The sequence below is a fragment of the Lissotriton helveticus genome, chromosome 5_1, assembly GCF_964261635.1.
Source record: "Lissotriton helveticus chromosome 5_1, aLisHel1.1, whole genome shotgun sequence".
Classification (NCBI taxonomy): domain Eukaryota; kingdom Metazoa; phylum Chordata; class Amphibia; order Caudata; family Salamandridae; genus Lissotriton; species Lissotriton helveticus.
This window is the reverse complement of record NC_136065.1, coordinates 1,622,240,844-1,622,264,801: the sequence shown is the minus strand read 5'-3', so window position 1 is coordinate 1,622,264,801 and position 23,958 is coordinate 1,622,240,844. Positions and strand designations below refer to the sequence as shown.

Sequence of the window (23,958 nt, the reverse complement as noted above, 5' to 3'; positions counted from 1 at the left end):
AGAGGGTTCCAGTCCCTTCGTGGTCGGTTTTTGCCAATTGTCACTCAATTCAGGTTTCCATTCAGAATGGAAGCAGGCTCTTCCAATGCTCTTATAGCCATAATGTTCTCATTCCTAATTAATAAAAAAGTGGAGTACATACTGCACATTCATTTAGATTGCATCTTCAGTCTAAAATCTAGTGCATTTAAGTGGCAATAAAAAGTGCTTCTATGTACACGCACTGAATATGTACTAGGTTTGCAGAATTTTGACTTCACAGAATGGGTTTTTAGCTCAAGAGTGTGTAGATGAACTGCAAGGTGTGTAAGTATGTGTTCATGGAGTGCTTCAAGTGTAAAATCTGTATGATTTGTGCAGTTAAAGTGCTAATTTTGCCTACGAGAAAGAAAAGTACTACAGAAGAATTATAAAGGATTGGCACATTGGCTGCCTTTGCTGATGACAGAGTTGGCTAATTTGTAAAGCACTGGTCTATTAAGTTGCAGAGTGTGGTTGAACTTGGTTAGTAGACTTGGTGCCTGTTTCTGTGTCCTGCTGAAGACAAGGACGGCTTGATACCACTGTCAAAGCCCAGTTTATTAAGAAAAGCATCCATGGAAGAAGAAGTGTTGATTCGAAAATGGTTCTCCTCCAATTTCTCTCCACTTGCTAGAAATACAGAGTCTCCTTTATAGCACAGAACAGAGTGTTAAAGTCGGGGATGGAAGAGGATGAAAATGGGAAGTTTACTTATGGAGAGAACTGAGAAATGTCCTGTGTGCAGACACCAGTGTTGGACGAATGAATTCATTTAAATGATGCCTCTAGATTGCTAGTATTTGTCTGTGCCTCAGTGGCCTACTGGGTAAGGCACTGGCCTCCTAAGCCAGGGATTGTGGGTTCGAGTCCCATCTGAGGTGCAAACCAATGTCCACTCTTACATTTCCAGAAAAATAAATATATTTATTACATGCTTCCTCTCAGAAGCTTATGAGGTATTAGGAACGTTGAAATGGTACCATTTTACTTCTGTACTCGTCAGAGTCATGTTGATGTTCTGAAACTACAAAGTCGATTTTTGAAACACCTGTCTTTGTCAGATGCATTTTTGACCCGGCAGAAGATATTCCTTTGGAAAAAATTATTTGAATTGGATTGGTGTAACTGTTGTTCCTAGAGGTGGTGAAAGGCTTTCAGCTACTTAAATAGGGCAAGCCGGGTTTCATGAAACGTATACAGCCTTTGAGTGTGTGTAAATTGGAATAGCCAGGAAGGAGCAGTTTGTACTACTTTCAAAACAGTTTCTCTCCACTTCTGGAAACATCCAGAGCTAAATAAAGCATAAACTGAGCTTTAATCTCATGAAGAAAGAGGTTTAAATGCAAAAATGAAAACAATAGCTTATCGTACTGGTGACATTCTCATTATATAAATTCCAAAAAAGTGATTTAATTGAAAGGAGCTGAAAAAAAACCCCAATGGTTTGTAAACCTAAATAACTATAAATAATATATTTTCCAACCTTGCACACCACCCACAGTATAAAAATAAATGCAGCAGGACACATGACCGCGTGGACTAATGGATAAGGCGTCTGACTTCGGGTCAGAAGATAGAAGGTTCGAGTCCCTTCGTGGTTGTTTTTTGCCAATTGTCACATAATTCAGGTTTCCATTCAGAATGGAAGCAGGCTCTTCCAATACTCTTATAGCCATCATGTTCTCAATCCTAATTAATAAAAAAGTGGAGTACATACTGCACAGTCATTTAGATTGCATCTTCAGTCTAAAATCTAGTGCATTTAAGTGGCATTAAAAAGTGCTTCTATGTACACGCACTGAATATGTACTAGGTTTGCAGAATTTTGACTTCACAGAATGGGTTTTGAGCTCAAGTGTGTGTAGATGAACTGCAAGGTGTGTAAGTAAGTGTTCATGGAGTGCTTCAAGTGTAAAATCTGTATGATTTGTGCAGTTAAAGTGCTAATTTTGTCTACGAGAAAGAAAAGTACTACAGAAGAATTATAAAGGATTGGCACATTGTCTGCCTTTGCTGATGACACAGTTGGCTAATTTGTAAAACACTGGTCTATTAAGTTGCAGAGGGTGGTTGAACTTTGTTAGTAGACTTGGTACCTGTTTCTGTGTCCTGCTGAAGACAAGGGCGGCTTGATACCACTGTCAAAGCCCAGTTTATTGAGAAAAGCATCCATGGAAGAAGAAGTGTTGATTCGAAAATGGTTCTCCTCCAATTTCTCTCCACTTGCTAGAAATACAGAGTCTCCATTATAGCACAGAACAGAGTGTTAAATTCGGGGATGGAAGAGGATGAAAATGGGAAGTTTACTTATGGAGAGAACTGAGAAATGTCCTGTGTGCAGACACCAGTGTTGGACGAATGAATACATTTAAATAATGCCTCTAGATTGCTGGTATTTGTCTGTGCCTCAGTGGCCTAATGGATAAGGCACTAGCCTCCTAAGCCAGGGATTGTGGGTTTGAGTCCCATCTGAGGTGCAAACCAATGTCCACTCTTACTTTTCCAGAAAAATAAATATATTTATTACATGCTTCCTCTCAGAAGCTTATGAGGTATTAGGAACGTTAAAATGGTACCATTTTACTTCTGTACTCGTCAGAGTCATGTTGATGTTCTGGAACTACAAAGTCGATTTTTGAAACACCTGTCTTTGTCAGATGCATTTTTGACCCGGCAGAAGATATTCCTTTGGAAAAAATTATTTGAATTGGATTGGTGTAACTGTTGTTCCTAGAGGTGGTGAAAGGCTTTCAGCTACTTAAATAGGGCAAGCCGGGTTTCATGAAACGTATACAGCCTTTGAGTGTGTGTAAATTGGAATAGCCAGGAAGGAGCAGTTTGTACTACTTTCAAAACAGTTTCTCTCCACTTCTGGAAACATCCAGAGCTAAATAAAGCATAAACTGAGCTTTAATCTCATGAAGAAAGAGGTTTAAATGCAAAATTGAAAACAATAGCTTATCGTACTGGTGACATTCTCATTATATAAATTCCAAAAAAAAGATTTAATTGAAAGGAGCTGAAAAAAAAAAAACCAATGGTTTGTAAACCTAAATAACTATAAATAATATATTTTCCAACCTTGCATACCACCCACAGTATAAAAATAAATGCAGCAGAACACATGACCGCATGGACTAATGGATAAGGCGTCTGACTTCGGGTCAGATGATAGAGGGTTCAAGTCCCTTCGTGGTCGTTTTTTGCCAATTGTCACACAATTCAGGTTTCCATTCAGAATGGAAGCAGGCTCTTCCAATACTCTTATAGCCATCATGTTCTCATTCCTAATTAATAAAAAAGTGGAGTACATACTGCACAGTCATTTAGATTGCATCTTCAGTCTAAAATCTAGTGCATTTAAGTGGCATTAAAAAGTGCTTCTATGTACACGCACTGAATATGTACTAGGTTTGCAGAATTTTGACTTCACAGAATGGGTTTTTAGCTCAAGTGTGTGTAGATGAACTGCAAGGTGTGTAAGTATGTGTTCATGGAGTGCTTCAAGTGTAAAATCTGTATGATTTGTGCAGTTAAAGTGCTAATTTTGCCTACGAGAAAGAAAAGTACTACAGAAGAATTATAAAGGATTGGCACTTTGGCTGCCTTTGCTGATGACACAGTTGGCTAAATTGTAAAGCACTGGTCTATTAAGTTGCAGAGTGTGGTTGAACTTGGTTAGTAGACTTGGTACCTGTTTCTGTGTCCTGCTGAAGACAAGGACGGATTGATACCACTGTCAAAGCCCAGTTTATTAAGAAAAGCATCCATGGAAGAAGAAGTGTTGATTCGAAAATGGTTCTCCTCCAATTTCTCTCCACTTGCTAGAAATACAGAGTCTCCATTATAGCACACAACAGAGTGTTAAAGTCGGGGATGGAAGAGCATGAAAATGGGAAGTTTACTTATGGAGAGAACTGAGAAATATCCTGTGTGCAGACACCAGTGTAGGACGATTGAATACATTTAAATAATGCCTCTAGATTACTGGCATTTATCTGTGCCTCAGTGGCCTAATGGATAAGGCACTAGCCTCCTAAGCCAGCGATTGTGGGTTCGAGTCCCGTCTGAGGTGCAAACCAATGTTCACTCTTACTTTTCCAGAAAAATAAATATATTTATTACATGCTTCCTCTCAGATGTTTATGAGGTATTAGGAACTTTGAAATGGTACCATTTTACTTCTGTACTCTTCAGAGTCATGTTGATGTTCTGAAACTACAAAGTCGATTTTTAAACACCTATCTTTGTCAGATGCATTTTTGACCCGGCAGAAGATATTCCTTTGGAAAAAATGATTTGAATTGGATTGGTGTAACTGTTGTTTCTAGAGGTGGTGAAAGGCTTTCAGGCACTTGAATAGGGCAAGTCAGGATTCATGAAACGTATACAACCTTTGAGTGTGTGTAAATTGGAATATCCAGGAAGGAGCAGTTTGTACTACTTTCAAAAAAGTTTCTCTCCACTTCTGGAAACATCCAGAGCTATATAAAGCAGAAACTGAGCTTTAATCTCATGAAGAAAGAGGTTTAAATGCAAAAATGAAAACAATAGCTTATCGTACTGGTGACATTCTCATTATATAAATTCCAAAAAAGTGATTTAATTGAAAGGAGCTGAAAAAAACCCACAATGGTTTGTAAACCTAAATAACTATAAATAATATATTTTCCAACCTCGCATACCACCTACAGTATAAAAAAAAAAGCAGCAGGACACATGACCGCGTGGACTAATGGATAAGGCGTCTGACTTTGGATCAGAAGATTGAGGGTTCGAGTCCCTTCGTGGTCGGTTTTTGCCAATTGTCACTCAATTCAAGTTTCCATTCAGAATGGAAGCAGGCTCTTCCAATGCTCTTATAGCCATAATGTTCTCATTCCTAATTAATAAAAAAGTGGAGTACATACTGCACATTCATTTAGATTGCATCTTCAGTCTAAAATCTAGTGCATTTAAGTGGCATTAAAAAGTGCTTCTATGTACACGCACTGAATATGTACTAGGTTTGCAGAATTTTGACTTCACAGAATGGGTTTTTAGCTCAAGTGTGTGTAGATGAACTGCAAGGTGTGTAAGTATGTGTTCATGGAGTGCTTCAAGTGTAAAATCTGTATGATTTGTGCAGTTAAAGTGCTAATTTTGCCTACGAGAAAGAAAAGTACTACAGAAGAATTATAAAGGATTGGCACTTTGGCTGCCTTTGCTGATGACACAGTTGGCTAAATTGTAAAGCACTGGTCTATTAAGTTGCAGAGTGTGGTTGAACTTGGTTAGTAGACTTGGTACCTGTTTCTGTGTCCTGCTGAAGACAAGGACGGCTTGATACCACTGTCAAAGCCCAGTTTATTAAGAAAAGCATCCATGGAAGAAGAAGTGTTGATTCGAAAATGGTTCTCCTCCAATTTCTCTCCACTTGCTAGAAATACAGAGTCTCCATTATAGCACACAACAGAGTGTTAAAGTCGGGGATGGAAGAGCATGAAAATGGGAAGTTTACTTATGGAGAGAACTGAGAAATATCCTGTGTGCAGACACCAGTGTAGGACGATTGAATACATTTAAATAATGCCTCTAGATTACTGGCATTTATCTGTGCCTCAGTGGCCTAATGGATAAGGCACTAGCCTCCTAAGCCAGCGATTGTGGGTTCGAGTCCCGTCTGAGGTGCAAACCAATGTTCACTCTTACTTTTCCAGAAAAATAAATATATTTATTACATGCTTCCTCTCAGATGTTTATGAGGTATTAGGAACTTTGAAATGGTACCATTTTACTTCTGTACTCTTCAGAGTCATGTTGATGTTCTGAAACTACAAAGTCGATTTTTAAACACCTATCTTTGTCAGATGCATTTTTGACCCGGCAGAAGATATTCCTTTGGAAAAAATGATTTGAATTGGATTGGTGTAACTGTTGTTTCTAGAGGTGGTGAAAGGCTTTCAGGCACTTGAATAGGGCAAGTCAGGATTCATGAAACGTATACAACCTTTGAGTGTGTGTAAATTGGAATATCCAGGAAGGAGCAGTTTGTACTACTTTCAAAAAAGTTTCTCTCCACTTCTGGAAACATCCAGAGCTATATAAAGCAGAAACTGAGCTTTAATCTCATGAAGAAAGAGGTTTAAATGCAAAAATGAAAACAATAGCTTATCGTACTGGTGACATTCTCATTATATAAATTCCAAAAAAGTGATTTAATTGAAAGGAGCTGAAAAAAACCCACAATGGTTTGTAAACCTAAATAACTATAAATAATATATTTTCCAACCTCGCATACCACCTACAGTATAAAAATAAAAGCAGCGACACATGACCGCGTGGACTAATGGATAAGGCGTCTGACTTTGGATCAGAAGATTGAGGGTTCGAGTCCCTTCGTGGTCGGTTTTTGCCAATTGTCACTCAATTCAAGTTTCCATTCAGAATGGAAGCAGGCTCTTCCAATGCTCTTATAGCCATAATGTTCTCATTCCTAATTAATAAAAAAGTGGAGTACATACTGCACATTCATTTAGATTGCATCTTCAGTCTAAAATCTAGTGCATTTAAGTGGCATTAAAAAGTGCTTCTATGTACACGCACTGAATATGTACTAGGTTTGCAGAATTTTGACTTCACAGAATGGGTTTTTAGCTCAAGTGTGTGTAGATGAACTGCAAGGTGTGTAAGTATGTGTTCATGGGGTGCTTCAAGTGTAAAATCTGTATGATTTGTGCAGTTAAAGTGCTAATTTTGCCTACGAGAAAGAAAAGTACTACAGAAGAATTATAAAGGATTGGCACTTTGGCTGCCTTTGCTGATGACACAGTTGGCTAAATTGTAAAGCACTGGTCTATTAAGTTGCAGAGTGTGGTTGAACTTGGTTAGTAGACTTGGTACCTGTTTCTGTGTCCTGCTGAAGACAAGGACGGCTTGATACCACTGTCAAAGCCCAGTTTATTAAGAAAAGCATCCATGGAAGAAGAAGTGTTGATTCGAAAATGGTTCTCCTCCAATTTCTCTCCACTTGCTAGAAATACAGAGTCTCCATTATAGCACACAACAGAGTGTTAAAGTCGGGGATGGAAGAGCATGAAAATGGGAAGTTTACTTATGGAGAGAACTGAGAAATATCCTGTGTGCAGACACCAGTGTAGGACGATTGAATACATTTAAATAATGCCTCTAGATTGCTGGCATTTATCTGTGCCTCAGTGGCCTAATGGATAAGGCACTATCCTCCTAAGCCAGCGATTGTGGGTTCGAGTCCCGTCTGAGGTGCAAACCAATGTTCACTCTTACTTTTCCAGAAAAATAAATATATTTATTACATGCTTCCTCTCAGATGTTTATGAGGTATTAGGAACTTTGAAATGGTACCATTTTACTTCTGCACTCTTCAGAGTCATGTTGATGTTCTGAAACTACAAAGTCGATTTTTAAACACCTATCTTTGTCAGATGCATTTTTGACCCGGCAGAAGATATTCCTTTGGAAAAAATGATTTGAATTGGATTGGTGTAACTGTTGTTTCTAGAGGTGGTGAAAGGCTTTCAGGCACTTGAATAGGGCAAGTCAGGATTCATGAAACGTATACAACCTTTGAGTGTGTGTAAATTGGAATATCCAGGAAGGAGCAGTTTGTACTACTTTCAAAAAAGTTTCTCTCCACTTCTGGAAACATCCAGAGCTATATAAAGCAGAAACTGAGCTTTAATCTCATAAAGAAAGAGGTTTAAATGCAAAAATGAAAACAATAGCTTATCGTACTGGTGACATTCTCATTATATAAATTCCAAAAAAGTGATTTAATTGAAAGGAGCTGAAAAAAAACCACAATGGTTTGTAAACCTAAATAACTATAAATAATATATTTTCCAACCTCGCATACCACCTACAGTATGAAAATAAAAGCAGCAGGACACATGACCGCGTGGACTAATGGATAAGGCGTCTGACTTTGGATCAGAAGATTGAGGGTTCGAGTCCATTCGTGGTCGGTTTTTGCCAATTGTCACTCAATTCAAGTTTCCATTCAGAATGGAAGCAGGCTCTTCCAATGCTCTTATAGCCATAATGTTCTCATTCCTAATTAATAAAAAAGTGGAGTACATACTGCACATTCATTTAGATTGCATCTTCAGTCTAAAATCTAGTGCATTTAAGTGGCATTAAAAAGTGCTTCTATGTACACGCACTGAATATGTACTAGGTTTGCAGAATTTTGACTTCACAGAATGGGTTTTTAGCTCAAGAGTGTGTAGATGAACTGCAAGGTGTGTAAGTATGTGTTCATGGAGTGCTTCAAGTGTAAAATCTGTATGATTTGTGCAGTTAAAGTGCTAATTTTGCCTACGAGAAAGAAAAGTACTACAGAAGAATTATAAAGGATTGGCACATTGGCTGCCTTTGCTGATGACACAGTTGGCTAATTTGTAAAGCACTGGTCTATTAAGTTGCAGAGTGTGGTTGAACTTGGTTAGTAGACTTGGTGCCTGTTTCTGTGTCCTGCTGAAGACAAATACGGCTTGATACCACTGTCAAAGCCCAGTTTATTAAGAAAAGCATCCATGGAAGAAGAAGTGTTTATTCGAAAATGGTTCTCCTCCAATTTCTCTCCACTTGCTAGAAATACAGAGTCTCCACTATAGCACACAACTGAGTGTTAAAGTCGGGGATGGAAGAGGATGAAAATGGGAAGTTTACTTATGGAGAGAACTGAGAAATGTCCTGTGTGCAGACACCAGTGTTGGACGAATGAATTCATTTAAATAATGCCTCTAGATTGCTGGTATTTGTCTGTGCCTCAGTGGCCTTATGGATAAGGCACTGGCCTCCTAAGCCAGGGATTGTGGGTTTGAGTCCCATCTGAGGTGCAAACCAATGTCCACTCTTACTTTTCCAGAAAAATAAATATATTTATTGCATGCTTCCTCTCAGAAGCTTATGAGGTATTAGGAACGTTGAAATGGTACCATTTTACTTCTGTACTCGTCAGAGTCATGTTGATGTTCTGGAACTACAAAGTCGATTTTTGAAACACCTGTCTTTGTCAGATGCATTTTTGACCCGGCAGAAGATATTCCTTTGGAAAAAATTATTTGAATTGGATTGGTGTAACTGTTGTTCCTAGAGGTGGTGAAAGGCTTTCAGCTACTTAAATAGGGCAAGCCGGGTTTCATGAAACGTATACAGCCTTTGAGTGTGTGTAAATTGGAATAGCCAGGAAGGAGCAGTTTGTACTACTTTCAAAACAGTTTCTCTCCACTTCTGAAAACATCCAGAACTAAATAAAGCATAAACTGAGCTTTAATCTCATGAAGAAAGAGGTTTAAATGCAAAAATGAAAACAATAGCTTATCGTACTGGTGACATTCTCATTATATAAATTCCAAAAAAGTGATTTAATTGAAAGGAGCTGAAAAAAACCCCCAATGGTTTGTAAACCTAAATAACTATAAATAATATATTTTCCAACCTTGCATACCACCCACAGTATAAAAATAAATGCAGCAGAACACATGACCGCGTGGACTAATGGATAAGGCGTCTGACTTCGGGTCAGAAGATAGAGGGTTCGAGTCCATTCGTGGTCGTTTTTTGCCAATTGTCACACAATTCAGGTTTCCATTCAGAATGGAAGCAGGCTCTTCCAATACTCTTATAGCCATCATGTTCTCATTCCTAATTAATAAAAAAGTGGAGTACATACTGCACAGTCATTTAGATTGCATCTTCAGTCTAAAATCTAGTGCATTTAAGTGGCATTAAAAAGTGCTTCTATGTACACGCACTGAATATGTACTAGGTTTGCAGAATTTTGACTTCACAGAATGGGTTTTTAGCTCAAGTGTGTGTAGATGAACTGCAAGGTGTGTAAGTATGTGTTCATGGAGTGCTTCAAGTGTAAAATCTGTATGATTTGTGCAGTTAAAGTGCTAATTTTGCCTACGAGAAAGAAAAGTACTACAGAAGAATTATAAAGGATTGGCACTTTGGCTGCCTTTGCTGATGACACAGTTGGCTAAATTGTAAAGCACTGGTCTATTAAGTTGCAGAGTGTGGTTGAACTTGGTTAGTAGACTTGGTACCTGTTTCTGTGTCCTGCTGAAGACAAGGACGGCTTGATACCACTGTCAAAGCCCAGTTTATTAAGAAAAGCATCCATGGAAGAAGAAGTGTTGATTCGAAAATGGTTCTCCTCCAATTTCTCTCCACTTGCTAGAAATACAGAGTCTCCATTATAGCACACAACAGAGTGTTAAAGTCGGGGATGGAAGAGCATGAAAATGGGAAGTTTACTTATGGAGAGAACTGAGAAATATCCTGTGTGCAGACACCAGTGTAGGACGATTGAATACATTTAAATAATGCCTCTAGATTGCTGGCATTTATCTGTGCCTCAGGGGCCTAATGGATAAGGCACTAGCCTCCTAAGCCAGCGATTGTGGGTTCGAGTCCCGTCTGAGGTGCAAACCAATGTTCACTCTTACTTTTCCAGAAAAATAAATATATTTATTACATGCTTCCTCTCAGATGTTTATGAGGTATTAGGAACTTTGAAATGGTACCATTTTACTTCTGTACTCTTCAGAGTCATGTTGATGTTCTGAAACTACAAAGTCGATTTTTAAAGACCTATCTTTGTCAGATGCATTTTTGACCCGGCAGAAGATATTCCTTTGGAAAAAATGATTTGAATTGGATTGGTGTAACTGTTGTTTCTAGAGGTGGTGAAAGGCTTTCAGGCACTTGAATAGGGCAAGTCAGGATTCATGAAACGTATACAACCTTTGAGTGTGTGTAAATTGGAATATCCAGGAAGGAGCAGTTTGTACTACTTTCAAAAAAGTTTGTCTCCACTTCTGGAAACATCCAGAGCTATATAAAGCATAAACTGAGCTTTAATCTCATGAAGAAAGAGGTTTAAATGCAAAAATGAAAACAATAGCTTATCGTACTGGTGACATTCTCATTATATAAATTCCAAAAAAGTGATTTAATTGAAAGGAGCTGAAAAAAACCCACAATGGTTTGTAAACCTAAATAACTATAAATAATATATTTTCCAACCTTGCATACCACCTACAGTATAAAAATAAAAGCAGCAGGACACATGACCGCGTGGACTAATGGATAAGGCGTCTGACTTCGGATCAGAAGATAGAGGGTTCCAGTCCCTTCGTGGTCGGTTTTTGCCAATTGTCACTCAATTCAGGTTTCCATTCAGAATGGAAGCAGGCTCTTCCAATGCTCTTATAGCCATAATGTTCTCATTCCTAATTAATAAAAAAGTGGAGTACATACTGCACATTCATTTAGATTGCATCTTCAGTCTAAAATCTAGTGCATTTAAGTGGCAATAAAAAGTGCTTCTATGTACACGCACTGAATATGTACTAGGTTTGCAGAATTTTGACTTCACAGAATGGGTTTTTAGCTCAAGAGTGTGTAGATGAACTGCAAGGTGTGTAAGTATGTGTTCATGGAGTGCTTCAAGTGTAAAATCTGTATGATTTGTGCAGTTAAAGTGCTAATTTTGCCTACGAGAAAGAAAAGTACTACAGAAGAATTATAAAGGATTGGCACATTGGCTGCCTTTGCTGATGACAGAGTTGGCTAATTTGTAAAGCACTGGTCTATTAAGTTGCAGAGTGTGGTTGAACTTGGTTAGTAGACTTGGTGCCTGTTTCTGTGTCCTGCTGAAGACAAGGACGGCTTGATACCACTGTCAAAGCCCAGTTTATTAAGAAAAGCATCCATGGAAGAAGAAGTGTTGATTCGAAAATGGTTCTCCTCCAATTTCTCTCCACTTGCTAGAAATACAGAGTCTCCTTTATAGCACAGAACAGAGTGTTAAAGTCGGGGATGGAAGAGGATGAAAATGGGAAGTTTACTTATGGAGAGAACTGAGAAATGTCCTGTGTGCAGACACCAGTGTTGGACGAATGAATTCATTTAAATGATGCCTCTAGATTGCTAGTATTTGTCTGTGCCTCAGTGGCCTACTGGATAAGGCACTGGCCTCCTAAGCCAGGGATTGTGGGTTCGAGTCCCATCTGAGGTGCAAACCAATGTCCACTCTTACATTTCCAGAAAAATAAATATATTTATTACATGCTTCCTCTCAGAAGCTTATGAGGTATTAGGAACGTTGAAATGGTACCATTTTACTTCTGTACTCGTCAGAGTCATGTTGATGTTCTGAAACTACAAAGTCGATTTTTGAAACACCTGTCTTTGTCAGATGCATTTTTGACCCGGCAGAAGATATTCCTTTGGAAAAAATTATTTGAATTGGATTGGTGTAACTGTTGTTCCTAGAGGTGGTGAAAGGCTTTCAGCTACTTAAATAGGGCAAGCCGGGTTTCATGAAACGTATACAGCCTTTGAGTGTGTGTAAATTGGAATAGCCAGGAAGGAGCAGTTTGTACTACTTTCAAAACAGTTTCTCTCCACTTCTGGAAACATCCAGAGCTAAATAAAGCATAAACTGAGCTTTAATCTCATGAAGAAAGAGGTTTAAATGCAAAAATGAAAACAATAGCTTATCGTACTGGTGACATTCTCATTATATAAATTCCAAAAAAGTGATTTAATTGAAAGGAGCTGAAAAAAAACCCCAATGGTTTGTAAACCTAAATAACTATAAATAATATATTTTCCAACCTTGCACACCACCCACAGTATAAAAATAAATGCAGCAGGACACATGACCGCGTGGACTAATGGATAAGGCGTCTGACTTCGGGTCAGAAGATAGAAGGTTCGAGTCCCTTCGTGGTTGTTTTTTGCCAATTGTCACATAATTCAGGTTTCCATTCAGAATGGAAGCAGGCTCTTCCAATACTCTTATAGCCATCATGTTCTCAATCCTAATTAATAAAAAAGTGGAGTACATACTGCACAGTCATTTAGATTGCATCTTCAGTCTAAAATCTAGTGCATTTAAGTGGCATTAAAAAGTGCTTCTATGTACACGCACTGAATATGTACTAGGTTTGCAGAATTTTGACTTCACAGAATGGGTTTTGAGCTCAAGTGTGTGTAGATGAACTGCAAGGTGTGTAAGTAAGTGTTCATGGAGTGCTTCAAGTGTAAAATCTGTATGATTTGTGCAGTTAAAGTGCTAATTTTGTCTACGAGAAAGAAAAGTACTACAGAAGAATTATAAAGGATTGGCACATTGTCTGCCTTTGCTGATGACACAGTTGGCTAATTTGTAAAACACTGGTCTATTAAGTTGCAGAGGGTGGTTGAACTTGGTTAGTAGACTTGGTACCTGTTTCTGTGTCCTGCTGAAGACAAGGGCGGCTTGATACCACTGTCAAAGCCCAGTTTATTGAGAAAAGCATCCATGGAAGAAGAAGTGTTGATTCGAAAATGGTTCTCCTCCAATTTCTCTCCACTTGCTAGAAATACAGAGTCTCCATTATAGCACAGAACAGAGTGTTAAATTCGGGGATGGAAGAGGATGAAAATGGGAAGTTTACTTATGGAGAGAACTGAGAAATGTCCTGTGTGCAGACACCAGTGTTGGACGAATGAATACATTTAAATAATGCCTCTAGATTGCTGGTATTTGTCTGTGCCTCAGTGGCCTAATGGATAAGGCACTAGCCTCCTAAGCCAGGGATTGTGGGTTTGAGTCCCATCTGAGGTGCAAACCAATGTCCACTCTTACTTTTCCAGAAAAATAAATATATTTATTACATGCTTCCTCTCAGAAGCTTATGAGGTATTAGGAACGTTAAAATGGTACCATTTTACTTCTGTACTCGTCAGAGTCATGTTGATGTTCTGGAACTACAAAGTCGATTTTTGAAACACCTGTCTTTGTCAGATGCATTTTTGACCCGGCAGAAGATATTCCTTTGGAAAAAATTATTTGAATTGGATTGGTGTAACTGTTGTTCCTAGAGGTGGTGAAAGGCTTTCAGCTACTTAAATAGGGCAAGCCGGGTTTCATGAAACGTATACAGCCTTTGAGTGTGTGTAAATTGGAATAGCCAGGAAGGAGCAGTTTGTACTACTTTCAAAACAGTTTCTCTCCACTTCTGGAAACATCCAGAGCTAAATAAAGCATAAACTGAGCTTTAATCTCATGAAGAAAGAGGTTTAAATGCAAAATTGAAAACAATAGCTTATCGTACTGGTGACATTCTCATTATATAAATTCCAAAAAAAAGATTTAATTGAAAGGAGCTGAAAAAAAAAAAAACAATGGTTTGTAAACCTAAATAACTATAAATAATATATTTTCCAACCTTGCATACCACCCACAGTATAAAAATAAATGCAGCAGAACACATGACCGCATGGACTAATGGATAAGGCGTCTGACTTCGGGTCAGATGATAGAGGGTTCAAGTCCCTTCGTGGTCGTTTTTTGCCAATTGTCACACAATTCAGGTTTCCATTCAGAATGGAAGCAGGCTCTTCCAATACTCTTATAGCCATCATGTTCTCATTCCTAATTAATAAAAAAGTGGAGTACATACTGCACAGTCATTTAGATTGCATCTTCAGTCTAAAATCTAGTGCATTTAAGTGGCATTAAAAAGTGCTTCTATGTACACGCACTGAATATGTACTAGGTTTGCAGAATTTTGACTTCACAGAATGGGTTTTTAGCTCAAGTGTGTGTAGATGAACTGCAAGGTGTGTAAGTATGTGTTCATGGAGTGCTTCAAGTGTAAAATCTGTATGATTTGTGCAGTTAAAGTGCTAATTTTGCCTACGAGAAAGAAAAGTACTACAGAAGAATTATAAAGGATTGGCACTTTGGCTGCCTTTGCTGATGACACAGTTGGCTAAATTGTAAAGCACTGGTCTATTAAGTTGCAGAGTGTGGTTGAACTTGGTTAGTAGACTTGGTACCTGTTTCTGTGTCCTGCTGAAGACAAGGACGGCTTGATACCACTGTCAAAGCCCAGTTTATTAAGAAAAGCATCCATGGAAGAAGAAGTGTTGATTCGAAAATGGTTCTCCTCCAATTTCTCTCCACTTGCTAGAAATACAGAGTCTCCATTATAGCACACAACAGAGTGTTAAAGTCGGGGATGGAAGAGCATGAAAATGGGAAGTTTACTTATGGAGAGAACTGAGAAATATCCTGTGTGCAGACACCAGTGTAGGACGATTGAATACATTTAAATAATGCCTCTAGATTGCTGGCATTTATCTGTGCCTCAGTGGCCTAATGGATAAGGCACTAGCCTCCTAAGCCAGGGATTGTGGGTTCGAGTCCCGTCTGAGGTGCAAACCAATGTTCACTCTTACTTTTCCAGAAAAATAAATATATTTATTACATGCTTCCTCTCAGATGTTTATGAGGTATTAGGAACTTTGAAATGGTACCATTTTACTTCTGTACTCTTCAGAGTCATGTTGATGTTCTGAAACTACAAAGTCGATTTTTAAAGACCTATCTTTGTCAGATGCATTTTTGACCCGGCAGAAGATATTCCTTTGGAAAAAATGATTTGAATTGGATTGGTGTAACTGTTGTTTCTAGAGGTGGTGAAAGGCTTTCAGGCACTTGAATAGGGCAAGTCAGGATTCATGAAACGTATACAACCTTTGAGTGTGTGTAAATTGGAATATCCAGGAAGGAGCAGTTTGTACTACTTTCAAAAAAGTTTCTCTCCACTTCTGGAAACATCCAGAGCTATATAAAGCAGAAACTGAGCTTTAATCTCATGAAGAAAGAGGTTTAAATGCAAAAATGAAAACAATAGCTTATCGTACTGGTGACATTCTCATTATATAAATTCCAAAAAAGTGATTTAATTGAAAGGAGCTGAAAAAAACCCACAATGGTTTGTAAACCTAAATAACTATAAATAATATATTTTCCAACCTCGCATACCACCTACAGTATAAAAATAAAAGCAGCAGGACACATGACCGCGTGGACTTATGGATAAGGCGTCTGACTTCGGATCAGAAGATAGAGGGTTCCAGTCCCTTCGTGGTCGGTTTTTGCCAATTGTCACTCAATTCAGGTTTCCATTCAGAATGGAAGCAGGCTCTTCCAATGCTCTTATAGCCATAATGTTCTCATTCCTAATTAATAAAAAAGTGGAGTACATACTGCACCTTCAGTCTAAAATCTAGTGCATTTAAGTGGCATTAAAAAGTGCTTCTATGTACACGCACTGAATATGTACTAGGTTTGCAGTATTTTGACTTCACAGAATGGGTTTTTAGCTCAAGAGTGTGTAGATGAACTGCAAGGTGTGTAAGTATGTGTTCATGGAGTGCTTCAAGTGTAAAATCTGTATGATTTGTGCAGTTAAAGTGCTAATTTTGCCTACGAGAAAGAAAAGTACTACAGAAGAATTATAAAGGATTGGCACATTGGCTGCCTTTGCTGATGACAGAGTTGGCTAATTTGTAAAGCACTGGTCTATTAAGTTGCAGAGTGTGGTTGAACTTGGTTAGTAGACTTGGTGCCTGTTTCTGTGTCCTGCTGAAGACAAGGACGGCTTGATACCACTGTCAAAGCCCAGTTTATTAAGAAAAGCATCCATGGAAGAAGAAGTGTTGATTCGAAAATGGTTCTCCTCCAATTTCTCTCCACTTGCTAGAAATACAGAGTCTCCATTATAGCACACAACTGAGTGTTAAAGTCGGGGATGGAAGAGGATGAAAATGGGAAGTTTACTTATGGAGAGAACTGAGAAATGTCCTGTGTGCAGACACCAGTGTTGGACGAATGAATTCATTTAAATAATGCCTCTAGATTGCTGGTATTTGTCTGTGCCTCAGTGGCCTAATGGATAAGGCGCTGGCCTCCTAAGCCAGGGATTGTGGGTTTGAGTCCCATCTGAGGTGCAAACCAATGTCCACTCTTACTTTTCCAGAAAAATAAATATATTTATTACATGCTTCCTCTCAGAAGCTTATGAGGTATTAGGAACGTTGAAATGGTACCATTTTACTTCTGTACTCGTCAGAGTCATGTTGATGTTCTGGAACTACAAAGTCGATTTTTGAAACACCTGTCTTTGTCAGATGCATTTTTGACCTGGCAGAAGATATTCCTTTGGAAAAAATTATTTGAATTGGATTGGTGTAACTGTTGTTCCTAGAGGTGGTGAAAGGCTTTCAGCTACTTAAATAGGGCAAGCCGGGTTTCATGAAACGTATACAGCCTTTGAGTGTGTGTAAATTGGAATAGCCAGGAAGGAGCAGTTTGTACTACTTTCAAAACAGTTTCTCTCCACTTCTGAAAACATCCAGAGCTAAATAAAGCATAAACTGAGCTTTAATCTCATGAAGAAAGAGGTTTAAATGCAAAAATGAAAACAATAGCTTATCGTACTGGTGACATTCTCATTATATAAATTCCAAAAAAGTGATTTAATTGAAAGGAGCTGAAAAAAACCCACAATGGTTTGTAAACCTAAATAACTATAAATAATATATTTTCCAACCTTGCATACCACCTACAGTATAAAAATAAAAGCAGCAGGACACATGACCGCGTGGACTAATGGATAAGGCGTCTGACTTCGGATCAGAAGATAGAGGGTTCCAGTCCCTTCGTGGTCGGTTTTTGCCAATTGTCACTCAATTCAGGTTTCCATTCAGAATGGAAGCAGGCTCTTCCAATGCTCTTATAGCCATAATGTTCTCATTCCTAATTAATAAAAAAGTGGAGTACATACTGCACATTCATTTAGATTGCATCTTCAGTCTAAAATCTAGTGCATTTAAGTGGCAATAAAAAGTGCTTCTATGTACACGCACTGAATATGTACTAGGTTTGCAGAATTTTGACTTCACAGAATGGGTTTTGAGCTCAAGAGTGTGTAGATGAACTGCAAGGTGTGTAAGTATGTGTTCATGGAGTGCTTCAAGTGTAAAATCTGTATGATTTGTGCAGTTAAAGTGCTAATTTTGCCTACGAGAAAGAAAAGTACTACAGAAGAATTATAAAGGATTGGCACATTGGCTGCCTTTGCTGATGACAGAGTTGGCTAATTTGTAAAGCACTGGTCTATTAAGTTGCAGAGTGTGGTTGAACTTGGTTAGTAGACTTGGTGCCTGTTTCTGTGTCCTGCTGAAGACAAGGACGGCTTGATACCACTGTCAAAGCCCAGTTTATTAAGAAAAGCATCCATGGAAGAAGAAGTGTTGATTCGAAAATGGTTCTCCTCCAATTTCTCTCCACTTGCTAGAAATACAGAGTCTCCTTTATAGCACAGAACAGAGTGTTAAAGTCGGGGATGGAAGAGGATGAAAATGGGAAGTTTACTTATGGAGAGAACTGAGAAATGTCCTGTGTGCAGACACCAGTGTTGGACGAATGAATTCATTTAAATGATGCCTCTAGATTGCTAGTATTTGTCTGTGCCTCAGTGGCCTACTGGATAAGGCACTGGCCTCCTAAGCCAGGGATTGTGGGTTCGAGTCCCATCTGAGGTGCAAACCAATGTCCACTCTTACATTTCCAGAAAAATAAATATATTTATTACATGCTTCCTCTCAGAAGCTTATGAGGTATTAGGAACGTTGAAATGGTACCATTTTACTTCTGTACTCGTCAGAGTCATGTTGATGTTCTGAAACTACAAAGTCGATTTTTGAAACACCTGTCTTTGTCAGATGCATTTTTGACCCGGCAGAAGATATTCCTTTGGAAAAAATTATTTGAATTGGATTGGTGTAACTGTTGTTCCTAGAGGTGGTGAAAGGCTTTCAGCTACTTAAATAGGGCAAGCCGGGTTTCATGAAACGTATACAGCCTTTGAGTGTGTGTAAATTGGAATAGCCAGGAAGGAGCAGTTTGTACTACTTTCAAAACAGTTTCTCTCCACTTCTGGAAACATCCAGAGCTAAATAAAGCATAAACTGAGCTTTAATCTCATGAAGAAAGAGGTTTAAATGCAAAAATGAAAACAATAGCTTATCGTACTGGTGACATTCTCATTATATAAATTCCAAAAAAGTGATTTAATTGAAAGGAGCTGAAAAAAAACCCCAATGGTTTGTAAACCTAAATAACTATAAATAATATATTTTCCAACCTTGCACACCACCCACAGTATAAAAATAAATGCAGCAGGACACATGACCGCGTGGACTAATGGATAAGGCGTCTGACTTCGGGTCAGAAGATAGAAGGTTCGAGTCCCTTCGTGGTTGTTTTTTGCCAATTGTCACATAATTCAGGTTTCCATTCAGAATGGAAGCAGGCTCTTCCAATACTCTTATAGCCATCATGTTCTCAATCCTAATTAATAAAAAAGTGGAGTACATACTGCACAGTCATTTAGATTGCATCTTCAGTCTAAAATCTAGTGCATTTAAGTGGCATTAAAAAGTGCTTCTATGTACACGCACTGAATATGTACTAGGTTTGCAGAATTTTGACTTCACAGAATGGGTTTTGAGCTCAAGTGTGTGTAGATGAACTGCAAGGTGTGTAAGTAAGTGTTCATGGAGTGCTTCAAGTGTAAAATCTGTATGATTTGTGCAGTTAAAGTGCTAATTTTGTCTACGAGAAAGAAAAGTACTACAGAAGAATTATAAAGGATTGGCACATTGTCTGCCTTTGCTGATGACACAGTTGGCTAATTTGTAAAACACTGGTCTATTAAGTTGCAGAGGGTGGTTGAACTTGGTTAGTAGACTTGGTACCTGTTTCTGTGTCCTGCTGAAGACAAGGGCGGCTTGATACCACTGTCAAAGCCCAGTTTATTGAGAAAAGCATCCATGGAAGAAGAAGTGTTGATTCGAAAATGGTTCTCCTCCAATTTCTCTCCACTTGCTAGAAATACAGAGTCTCCATTATAGCACAGAACAGAGTGTTAAATTCGGGGATGGAAGAGGATGAAAATGGGAAGTTTACTTATGGAGAGAACTGAGAAATGTCCTGTGTGCAGACACCAGTGTTGGACGAATGAATACATTTAAATAATGCCTCTAGATTGCTGGTATTTGTCTGTGCCTCAGTGGCCTAATGGATAAGGCACTAGCCTCCTAAGCCAGGGATTGTGGGTTTGAGTCCCATCTGAGGTGCAAACCAATGTCCACTCTTACTTTTCCAGAAAAATAAATATATTTATTACATGCTTCCTCTCAGAAGCTTATGAGGTATTAGGAACGTTAAAATGGTACCATTTTACTTCTGTACTCGTCAGAGTCATGTTGATGTTCTGGAACTACAAAGTCGATTTTTGAAACACCTGTCTTTGTCAGATGCATTTTTGACCCGGCAGAAGATATTCCTTTGGAAAAAATTATTTGAATTGGATTGGTGTAACTGTTGTTCCTAGAGGTGGTGAAAGGCTTTCAGCTACTTAAATAGGGCAAGCCGGGTTTCATGAAACGTATACAGCCTTTGAGTGTGTGTAAATTGGAATAGCCAGGAAGGAGCAGTTTGTACTACTTTCAAAACAGTTTCTCTCCACTTCTGGAAACATCCAGAGCTAAATAAAGCATAAACTGAGCTTTAATCTCATGAAGAAAGAGGTTTAAATGCAAAATTGAAAACAATAGCTTATCGTACTGGTGACATTCTCATTATATAAATTCCAAAAAAAAGATTTAATTGAAAGGAGCTGAAAAAAAAAAAACAATGGTTTGTAAACCTAAATAACTATAAATAATATATTTTCCAACCTTGCATACCACCCACAGTATAAAAATAAATGCAGCAGAACACATGACCGCATGGACTAATGGATAAGGCGTCTGACTTCGGGTCAGATGATAGAGGGTTCAAGTCCCTTCGTGGTCGTTTTTTGCCAATTGTCACACAATTCAGGTTTCCATTCAGAATGGAAGCAGGCTCTTCCAATACTCTTATAGCCATCATGTTCTCATTCCTAATTAATAAAAAAGTGGAGTACATACTGCACAGTCATTTAGATTGCATCTTCAGTCTAAAATCTAGTGCATTTAAGTGGCATTAAAAAGTGCTTCTATGTACACGCACTGAATATGTACTAGGTTTGCAGAATTTTGACTTCACAGAATGGGTTTTTAGCTCAAGTGTGTGTAGATGAACTGCAAGGTGTGTAAGTATGTGTTCATGGAGTGCTTCAAGTGTAAAATCTGTATGATTTGTGCAGTTAAAGTGCTAATTTTGCCTACGAGAAAGAAAAGTACTACAGAAGAATTATAAAGGATTGGCACTTTGGCTGCCTTTGCTGATGACACAGTTGGCTAAATTGTAAAGCACTGGTCTATTAAGTTGCAGAGTGTGGTTGAACTTGGTTAGTAGACTTGGTACCTGTTTCTGTGTCCTGCTGAAGACAAGGACGGCTTGATACCACTGTCAAAGCCCAGTTTATTAAGAAAAGCATCCATGGAAGAAGAAGTGTTGATTCGAAAATGGTTCTCCTCCAATTTCTCTCCACTTGCTAGAAATACAGAGTCTCCATTATAGCACACAACAGAGTGTTAAAGTCGGGGATGGAAGAGCATGAAAATGGGAAGTTTACTTATGGAGAGAACTGAGAAATATCCTGTGTGCAGACACCAGTGTAGGACGATTGAATACATTTAAATAATGCCTCTAGATTGCTGGCATTTATCTGTGCCTCAGTGGCCTAATGGATAAGGCACTAGCCTCCTAAGCCAGGGATTGTGGGTTCGAGTCCCGTCTGAGGTGCAAACCAATGTTCACTCTTACTTTTCCAGAAAAATAAATATATTTATTACATGCTTCCTCTCAGATGTTTATGAGGTATTAGGAACTTTGAAATGGTACCATTTTACTTCTGTACTCTTCAGAGTCATGTTGATGTTCTGAAACTACAAAGTCGATTTTTAAAGACCTATCTTTGTCAGATGCATTTTTGACCCGGCAGAAGATATTCCTTTGGAAAAAATGATTTGAATTGGATTGGTGTAACTGTTGTTTCTAGAGGTGGTGAAAGGCTTTCAGGCACTTGAATAGGGCAAGTCAGGATTCATGAAACGTATACAACCTTTGAGTGTGTGTAAATTGGAATATCCAGGAAGGAGCAGTTTGTACTACTTTCAAAAAAGTTTCTCTCCACTTCTGGAAACATCCAGAGCTATATAAAGCAGAAACTGAGCTTTAATCTCATGAAGAAAGAGGTTTAAATGCAAAAATGAAAACAATAGCTTATCGTACTGGTGACATTCTCATTATATAAATTCCAAAAAAGTGATTTAATTGAAAGGAGCTGAAAAAAACCCACAATGGTTTGTAAACCTAAATAACTATAAATAATATATTTTCCAACCTCGCATACCACCTACAGTATAAAAATAAAAGCAGCAGGACACATGACCGCGTGGACTTATGGATAAGGCGTCTGACTTCGGATCAGAAGATAGAGGGTTCCAGTCCCTTCGTGGTCGGTTTTTGCCAATTGTCACTCAATTCAGGTTTCCATTCAGAATGGAAGCAGGCTCTTCCAATGCTCTTATAGCCATAATGTTCTCATTCCTAATTAATAAAAAAGTGGAGTACATACTGCACCTTCAGTCTAAAATCTAGTGCATTTAAGTGGCATTAAAAAGTGCTTCTATGTACACGCACTGAATATGTACTAGGTTTGCAGTATTTTGACTTCACAGAATGGGTTTTTAGCTCAAGAGTGTGTAGATGAACTGCAAGGTGTGTAAGTATGTGTTCATGGAGTGCTTCAAGTGTAAAATCTGTATGATTTGTGCAGGTAAAGTGCTAATTTTGGCTACGAGAATGAAAAGTACTACAGAAGAATTATAAAGGATTGGCACATTGGCTGCCTTTGCTGATGACAGAGTTGGCTAATTTGTAAAGCACTGGTCTATTAAGTTGCAGAGTGTGGTTGAACTTGGTTAGTAGACTTGGTGCCTGTTTCTGTGTCCTGCTGAAGACAAGGACGGCTTGATACCACTGTCAAAGCCCAGTTTATTAAGAAAAGCATCCATGGAAGAAGAAGTGTTGATTCGAAAATGGTTCTCCTCCAATTTCTCTCCACTTGCTAGAAATACAGAGTCTCCATTATAGCACACAACTGAGTGTTAAAGTCGGGGATGGAAGAGGATGAAAATGGGAAGTTTACTTATGGAGAGAACTGAGAAATGTCCTGTGTGCAGACACCAGTGTTGGACGAATGAATTCATTTAAATAATGCCTCTAGATTGCTGGTATTTGTCTGTGCCTCAGTGGCCTAATGGATAAGGCGCTGGCCTCCTAAGCCAGGGATTGTGGGTTTGAGTCCCATCTGAGGTGCAAACCAATGTCCACTCTTACTTTTCCAGAAAAATAAATATATTTATTACATGCTTCCTCTCAGAAGCTTATGAGGTATTAGGAACGTTGAAATGGTACCATTTTACTTCTGTACTCGTCAGAGTCATGTTGATGTTCTGGAACTACAAAGTCGATTTTTGAAACACCTGTCTTTGTCAGATGCATTTTTGACCTGGCAGAAGATATTCCTTTGGAAAAAATTATTTGAATTGGATTGGTGTAACTGTTGTTCCTAGAGGTGGTGAAAGGCTTTCAGCTACTTAAATAGGGCAAGCCGGGTTTCATGAAACGTATACAGCCTTTGAGTGTGTGTAAATTGGAATAGCCAGGAAGGAGCAGTTTGTACTACTTTCAAAACAGTTTCTCTCCACTTCTGAAAACATCCAGAGCTAAATAAAGCATAAACTGAGCTTTAATCTCATGAAGAAAGAGGTTTAAATGCAAAAATGAAAACAATAGCTTATCGTACTGGTGACATTCTCATTATATAAATTCCAAAAAAGTGATTTAATTGAAAGGAGCTGAAAAAAACCCACAATGGTTTGTAAACCTAAATAACTATAAATAATATATTTTCCAACCTTGCATACCACCTACAGTATAAAAATAAAAGCAGCAGGACACATGACCGCGTGGACTAATGGATAAGGCGTCTGACTTCGGATCAGAAGATAGAGGGTTCCAGTCCCTTCGTGGTCGGTTTTTGCCAATTGTCACTCAATTCAGGT

At 38.5% G+C, this 23,958-nt stretch overlaps 11 non-coding genes across 11 annotated transcripts; all 11 read left to right on the top strand.

Moving 5' to 3' along the window:
• Nucleotides 1–829: 829 nt before the first annotated feature.
• On the top strand, nucleotides 830–902 carry TRNAR-CCU (transfer RNA arginine (anticodon CCU)). The gene has a single exon. It is a non-coding gene; the product is annotated as a tRNA-Arg (tRNA).
• Nucleotides 903–4,023: 3,121 nt separating this feature from the next.
• Nucleotides 4,024–4,096, top strand: TRNAR-CCU (transfer RNA arginine (anticodon CCU)). Its single transcript has one exon. It is a non-coding gene; the product is annotated as a tRNA-Arg (tRNA).
• A 646-nt stretch (nucleotides 4,097–4,742) lies between these two features.
• TRNAQ-UUG (transfer RNA glutamine (anticodon UUG)) lies at nucleotides 4,743–4,815 on the top strand. Its single transcript has one exon. It is a non-coding gene; the product is annotated as a tRNA-Gln (tRNA).
• Nucleotides 4,816–5,618: 803 nt separating this feature from the next.
• Nucleotides 5,619–5,691, top strand: TRNAR-CCU (transfer RNA arginine (anticodon CCU)). The gene has a single exon. It is a non-coding gene; the product is annotated as a tRNA-Arg (tRNA).
• Nucleotides 5,692–6,335: 644 nt separating this feature from the next.
• Nucleotides 6,336–6,408, top strand: TRNAQ-UUG (transfer RNA glutamine (anticodon UUG)). The gene has a single exon. It is a non-coding gene; the product is annotated as a tRNA-Gln (tRNA).
• Nucleotides 6,409–11,997: 5,589 nt separating this feature from the next.
• Nucleotides 11,998–12,070, top strand: TRNAR-CCU (transfer RNA arginine (anticodon CCU)). Its single transcript has one exon. It is a non-coding gene; the product is annotated as a tRNA-Arg (tRNA).
• Nucleotides 12,071–15,191: 3,121 nt separating this feature from the next.
• Nucleotides 15,192–15,264, top strand: TRNAR-CCU (transfer RNA arginine (anticodon CCU)). Its single transcript has one exon. It is a non-coding gene; the product is annotated as a tRNA-Arg (tRNA).
• A 1,505-nt stretch (nucleotides 15,265–16,769) lies between these two features.
• On the top strand, nucleotides 16,770–16,842 carry TRNAR-CCU (transfer RNA arginine (anticodon CCU)). Its single transcript has one exon. It is a non-coding gene; the product is annotated as a tRNA-Arg (tRNA).
• Nucleotides 16,843–18,365: 1,523 nt separating this feature from the next.
• TRNAR-CCU (transfer RNA arginine (anticodon CCU)) lies at nucleotides 18,366–18,438 on the top strand. The gene has a single exon. It is a non-coding gene; the product is annotated as a tRNA-Arg (tRNA).
• Nucleotides 18,439–21,558: 3,120 nt separating this feature from the next.
• Nucleotides 21,559–21,631, top strand: TRNAR-CCU (transfer RNA arginine (anticodon CCU)). The gene has a single exon. It is a non-coding gene; the product is annotated as a tRNA-Arg (tRNA).
• A 1,505-nt stretch (nucleotides 21,632–23,136) lies between these two features.
• On the top strand, nucleotides 23,137–23,209 carry TRNAR-CCU (transfer RNA arginine (anticodon CCU)). Its single transcript has one exon. It is a non-coding gene; the product is annotated as a tRNA-Arg (tRNA).
• Nucleotides 23,210–23,958: the final 749 nt, after the last annotated feature.